This window comes from Nannospalax galili, unplaced genomic scaffold, assembly GCF_000622305.1.
Source record: "Nannospalax galili isolate Female #2095 unplaced genomic scaffold, S.galili_v1.0 scaffold220, whole genome shotgun sequence".
In the NCBI taxonomy this organism is placed as follows: Eukaryota; Metazoa; Chordata; class Mammalia; order Rodentia; family Spalacidae; genus Nannospalax; species Nannospalax galili.
The window spans coordinates 1371641-1378588 of record NW_008347891.1 but is presented as its reverse complement, the minus strand read 5'-3'; the positions used below and the strand labels follow the sequence as shown (position 1 = coordinate 1378588).

At 42.5% G+C, this 6948-nt stretch overlaps 1 protein-coding gene across 1 annotated transcript in view; it reads right to left on the bottom strand.

Annotated features, from left to right (window-relative positions):
* LOC103743230 overlaps positions 1–4065 on the bottom strand; it is a 26794-nt gene extending 22729 nt beyond the window's left edge. The window contains exon 1 of the mRNA XM_008844471.3: positions 3847–4065. The gene's annotated coding sequence lies outside the window, so the exon portion shown is untranslated. The remainder of the gene's footprint in view (positions 1–3846) is intronic.
* Between the last annotated feature and the right edge of the window lie 2883 nt (positions 4066–6948).

The following is a 6948-nucleotide window of genomic DNA, read 5'->3' as shown; positions in this document are numbered from 1 at the left end:
GAAAGATAGGGGTTTAGTTTCATTCTTCTACAGGTGGAGATCTAGTTTTTCTAGCACCATTTACTGAACATGCTGTCTTTCCTCCAGTGAATATTTTTGGCCCTTTTGTCAAATATCATGTTGCTGAAATTGCATGTAGTCATATTTGGGTCTTCAATTTTGTCATTGATCTATGGGTCTATTTTGTGCCAGTACCATGTTGTTTTTATGACTATAGCTCTGTAATACAGCTTAAAATCTGGTGTAGTAACCCCCAGCATTGCTCTTAGTGCTCAGGGTAGCTTTGGCTATCCAAGGTCTTTTGTGCTCCCATATGAATCTTAGGATTTTTTTTTTTTTCCAATTCTGTGAAAAATGTCATGGGGATTTTGATTGGCACTGCATTGAATATATAAATGACTTTTGGTAAGATGGTCATTTTCAATATTGTATAACTGTATTAATTCAACTGTAAACCTAGAAATTTATAGCCACTTGTGAAAGAGATGTACTCTTGCTCTGGAGTGTGTTACTGAATACGTTAAAGCTGTAATGAAATGCTGCTTCTAATCATGTAGTTATTAAAAAATTTTTTAAAAGAATCAAAAAAGGTTTAAAAATAAATAAATAAACTTTAAAATGGAAAAAAGAATCCTGGGCTAGAGCACACTGAGTGAAAATTAGGCTCGTATCACCAGATCCTGGCTGCTGTTACTGACAACTTGATCCAACTTAGTTTCTTTCTACCTTTTCTTTCAGACTCTCAGTCTGCCTTACACTAAAATAAGTGTTTACCGTTCAGCGTGTGTGTTGAATGTTAGGTTTAGCTTCACTATGATCTAAGACTGGAGATTCCGGTGTAATCACAGTAGTGCTGTGCAAATCTCCAGCTAGACCCTAGAGAGATGTAACCCAGTCAGAAGGCACAAGGACCCATCAGAGGACCACAGGCGATGCAAAAACAGACCCAAAGCGAGTAGGAACTAGATCAGGAGTTTCAGTTTGTGTCACCAGAGCCCCAAGAAGCCACATACCCAAGAGTGATACACTAATGGACTCTAGTCCAAGCCTTAGAGATGATTCAGAATTGAAACTAAGGTGCCTCTGTATAAAATCAGGTGATTAATCTGATCCCAGAAATGTAGTTCACTGAAATCATCATTCACCATATTTTGTGGGTTCAACAAACAGAAGGTACTAGAATAACAGCGGGAAGTGGAAGAGGGCTAGTTCCCTTAAAAATCCATGCGTTGTCAAGACTGACCATGTTCTGAGCACGGTGAAGCATCTAGACATCGCTTAATGTCCTAAGTTTAAAACACAGAAGTGAAAGTTTAGCTACAGTTTGTGCAGCTCCACAGCTATGTCAATAAAGCTGATTTGGATCATAGAATATTCTATTGTCTCACATAGCCAACCTTTTCAGTCACTAAAGCCTGGGAAGTGATGTCAGTGACTTGCATGTTGTAGGATGATACACAGGTCGAGCCAGATCTTGTTTAGAAGAGAATCTGTCTTGCAGTGTTTGGCAGTCACTGTTTATACTTTAAAGATTGTGTTGTAAGCTATTTCAGAGTGTCGCTCAGAGTATTACTAGTTATGTAGAGGAACTGGTCACACGTAACCTGCAGAAATATTGTCATATAGTTTATTTCATCATTTTCTGTCGAAAAAACAAACGTACCACAAAATGTCAGCCATATCCCTGGCATATGGTCTATTGTAAATACTGTTCTGAAATGTTTAACTTCTAAGTTACTTTCTTACATTTATTTATTTATTGTGTATGTGTTTGTGTAACTGGGAATGCATGTGTTATGGTATACATGTGGAAGTCAAGAGAATAACTCATGGGAGTTGGTTCTCTCCTCCCACCACATGGATCCTGGAGACCTTGGCAGCAAGCACCTTTACCCACTATCTCATCAGCCCTAAATTACTTTTTAAAATATTTTATTTATTATTTTTATTTTATGTGTATTCGTGTATTGCCTGCATGTAGGTAAGTGCACCTGTGTCATGCAATGCCCAAGGAGGACAAAACAGGCGGTTGGATCCCCTGGAACTGGAGTTACGGACAGTTGTTAGCTCCCATGTAGGTGCTGGGATTCGAACCTAGGTCTTCTGCAAGAAAAACCAGTGTTCTTAACTGCTGAGCCATCTCTCCAGCCCCTAAATTAATTTTTATAAGTCAATAATTTTTTGAAATCTATTTTATAAATAAAAAGCTGTAAACAGTAAAGAGCAAGAATTTGCTGATGCATTGCCAGTATGTGTTTGTATGTGTGTGTGTGTATATATATATATGTGTGTGTGTGTGTGTGTGTGTGTGTGTGTGTATATGTATATATGTGTGTGTGTGTATGTGTAGACATGTGCTACAACTCACATGGGGAGGGCAGAGGGCAACACCTCCCATCTCTCAGTAGGAGTACTGGGATCACAGATGCATGCTACCACATACATGTGCTACAACTCACATGGGGAGGGCAGAGGGCGACACCTCCCATCTCAGTAGGAGTACTGGGATCACAGATGTATGCTACCACATTCAGCTTTTTATATGGGTTCCAGGGATTTGAACTAAAGCCTCCAGGCTTACACAGCAAACATGTTCATCCACTGGGCCATCTTCCCAGCCTGGCATTGCCAATATCGAACGACCAAAGAGGCCCTTGTTAATGTAGCAGCTGCATCCATTTAACAAGTCTGTCTGAGAAGCTGAGGGATATTTATGAGCCTGCCACAGTGATATGATTTTATTCAATGAATATCTACTGTGTCCCAGGCACTGAGCAAGGTGTCTGTAATAAACTTTAAAATGAGGCACAATATCCACAAAGACAGAGCTCAGTCTTTCGGAGAAGACAGGTAGGTAAGCAAAAATGTCGACAGAGTATGTTTTACCTCAAAGTGCTGTGAAAACTCAGAGGAGGGAACTAATCTTCCTAAAAGGGTCAGAAAAGAATTCTCAGAGGAGGGCTACAATGTGGCTTGGTTGGTACAGTGCTTGCATCACAAGCCCAGGGTTCGATTCCCAACACCACATAAAAGCAGGAACGGTCTTGATGTCTGTAGTCCCAGCACTGGGGAGGCAGAGGCAGGAGGATTAGGAGTGTAAGGTCATCCTCAGCTACATAATGAGTTCAAGGCCAGCCTAGGCTACATGAGACCCTGTCTCAAAAAATAAGTCAACAAGAAAAGGGCTGGTAAGATGGCTCAGTGAGTAGAGATGCGTGCTATCAAGCCTGACGATCAGAGTTCAGTTCCCTAGAACCCACATGATGAAAGGAGAGAATTGACTCCTGTAAATTGTCCTCTGACCTCTGTGTGCATACAGACATATTAATTAATTAATTAATTAATCAATAAAAACTTTTTAATTTTTTTTTTAAGAATCCTCATAGGACACCAATCCTTGAAAAATATGAAACATTCATACATCCAGCTAGCTGGCCTTCCATTCATTCATTCAAGTGTGTGTGAATACTTTTGACTGTTTTGGGTGCTATAGAACCAACACTGAGCAAGACAGATAAGCTCTCACTCTAGTGAAGTCTCCATTCTGGTAGATAACGTTAACAGGAAACACAGTCCTTAAGTCCATCAAGTATGGATCTTCCACCTCATTTCCTTTTCCATGTGGATTTTCTTTCTGATGCCAGAGTGTTTTAACCACTCAGCCCAGAATATTTCAATCCTTTCCATAAGTATAGCTCTCAATATGACGCTAAAATACCAGTTCATCATAGTGGGAAAAATCCAGATAAATTAAACTCTGAAAATGTAGTGCTGAGCCTCAGCTTCAAGTAGAAGTCAACATGAGGGTAGCAGTGCCCGACCAGACATAAAACACCCGCACCTTACCTCACCAGTGGAGAGGTCTTTGCCAGTCCAGCAATGAGCTGTCTTCCCCAGGAAAGGGTGGATGGAAGAAGAATAGAGTCTCTTTGAAAGTCCTAGGAAGAACGTCAGATAGCCCGCACCTCACAGAGCCAGCCAGGTTCCCTGAGCCAGACCGGAGGGCTCCTTCCACCACCTGCTGACCATGTCACACCAGGATTCCCACAGCTCTGAACACCAGGGACTCTGTGACAGCTACTTCCTGAAAGAACATTCAGCAAGGAAGTAGAGGAACTGGGGGCCAGCACCTTCACTTCTGCATAGAAGCATCCTTCTGTGAGTGTCACGTGACCTCTGGGTCCCTTCTGGCCTCTGCACCCACTCTGTGGTATTTAAAGATGTCAAGGGAATGTGTCTCTGGAGAAAGCTTCTCCACACTATTAGAGAGGGGAATTCAGGTCACTGGAACTGGCGATTTTAAGCCCAACTGCCCATAGAAACCACTGCAATTTCATAACAGTTCCAGCTTCTGCAAGGGCAGCTGATACCATCTTCCCGTTTGCTCACACTTCTGCTTTGCCCCCACCCCCACAAGTATCAGCTGCCAGCTTTTCCTCATGTAGCTTTTCTCTTTGCAGTTGTTCAAGTAGCATATTTGTAGTCAAAAATGTAAAATACAGGAGCTGGAGAGATGGCTCAGTGGTCAAGAACACTGACTGCTCTCGCAGAGGACCAAGGTTCAGTTCCCATCACCCACACCGGCATCTAACAACCGTCTGTAACTCTGGTCCCAGGGGATTCAACACCCTCTTCCATGGGCATTACACACATATGGTATACTTACATACATGCAGGAAAAACACTCATACACATAAAAAATTAATGTGAATTACAAATGATAAGCATTAAAAAAACAAAGTAAGGCTTTCCCCTAGTATCCCCATTTGAAGATAAGCATTGAAGGTGTGTGATATACAAACTTGTTGGCTTTTTTTCTAAGGATGAAGGAGTGAGGTAGATTCTAATATGAGATTTTCAACATCCATTTCATCCTACAGCATCAGTTAACACCCAGGCAAATTTCTGAAATCTCTCCATCTCCTGAGAAGAATCTGCCATGAAAACATTTGTTTCAGGGACCAGTATGCACCAGTCCTAAGCCAACCAATGCATTACATTAAAAAGCATATGATTAGCCAGATATGGCCATTCATGCCTGTCATCCCAGCACCCAGGAGGCTGAGGAGGAGGACCTCAAATTCAAGGTCACCCTGAGTTATTTGGCCTATATAATGTGGGATGGGGATGGGGGGTGACTCAGTGGCCGAGCTCACTTAGCATTCATGAGGATTTGGGTTTGATTCATAGCACAGCAAAATAAACAAGCAGATGATTAAGGTAGTCTAATCAGAGGGAGGCCTGAGATCCTGCTAGCATGTGAAGAGATGATCCTCTGGGCCAGGAAGAGGCTGATGCCAATGTGGATGGCTGCCATCTTGCCACCATAGAGAAACCAGCTTCAGGGAAGAAAGAGGAGGAGGAGAAGAGAGAAGGGTGTGAGGGGCAGAGATAGAGGAGGAAGGGGGGAGGGGGAGGAAGAGAGAAGGGGTCGGGGGGGAAAGGGGGATGGGTGAAGGGAGAGAGGGAGAAAAACAGAGAGGAGAGGGAGAGAGGGAGGGAGAGAAGGAGGGAGAGAAGGAGGGAGGGGAAGGGGAACCAAACTAACTGTAAAGAACTTTCTCAAGCTAGGTATAGGGGCATACATCTATAATCAGAGCACTAGAGATGTTGAGGCTACATCTTCATTGAACTTGAAGCCAGCCTAGGCTGCATAGTAATACCCTATCTCCAAAGAAACCAAAATAAAGCAAAACAAAATTAACTTCTGAGTTGCTAAATTAAGCCAACACCAAAACTTATCATTTGTAGAGTTTCTAGTTAGATGACCCAATTATTTTGCTTGGTTATTGAAGTCAGTTTAAATTGGCTTATGTTGAATTTTTTATTTACTTATTGTCCTAGTTTTTTTCTTCATTGCTGTGACAAAACACTCTGACCACTACCAACTTGGGGAGGAAAGGGTTTATTTATCTTACATCTCCCGGGCCACAGTTCATCAGGGAGCCCAAGGTAGGAACTCAGGGCAGGAACCTGGAAGCAGGAGCTGGAGCACAGACCATGGAGGAACACTGCTTACTGGCTTGCTCCCCTGATCCCTGCTCAGCCTGCTTTCTTATGCAACACAGCCCAGGAGTAGCACCACCCACAGTGGGCTGGGCCCTCCCACATCACACAACAATCAAGAAAATGCCCCACAGACATGGCTACAGGCCAGTTCAATGGAAGAAATTCCCCAATTCAGGCTCCCTCAACCTAGGTGTGTCAAGTTGACACTAAAGCTATCCAGCACACTTATTTATTTTTGTACAAATGTTTTGATTGCAGGTGTGTTTATCAGTGTGTGTGTGTGTGTGTGTGTGTGTGTGTGTGTTTGTGTCTGTGTCTGTGTCTGTGTGTGTGTGTGTGTGTGTAGTGCCTTTGAAGACCAGAAGAGGATGACAGAGCCACCATGTAGGTGCTCAGAGTTGAACCCGGTCCTCTGTAAGAACAGCACGTGCTCTTATCCCGAGCCACCTCTCCAGCCCCTCATATTGATAGTTTTATAAAGATGCATGGCAGCCAGGCACAGTGGCTCAATCTCGTAATCCCAGCACTTGAAAGTTCAGGCAGGAGGATGGAGAATTCAGGGTCAGCCTGGACTACACAGTAAGACTGTATCTCTGAAAAACAAACAAAACACTTAAATCCCATTTTATATCCACACACTAGCAAAAGAAGAAAAAAAGTATGTATCAAACTGTTGACATTAACTAAGTCAGGGATTTGGGATTATATAAAAGTTGGAGAGGGGTTATGAACTTTCATTTCTATTTATTTGAAAATTTTAAAATAATGAGCCTTTTTCTTCCAAATAGCTCCGACTAAACACGTTACTTCAGCTGGCTGAACACTTATTTTAGTCGTCCCTTCCACTTAAGTTCCAAGCCTTATTCTTTTTTTTAATCCCATTTATTTATTTTGTGGAAGGTGAGGCACAAATGCCCAGGGAGGTCAGAGGGCAATTTG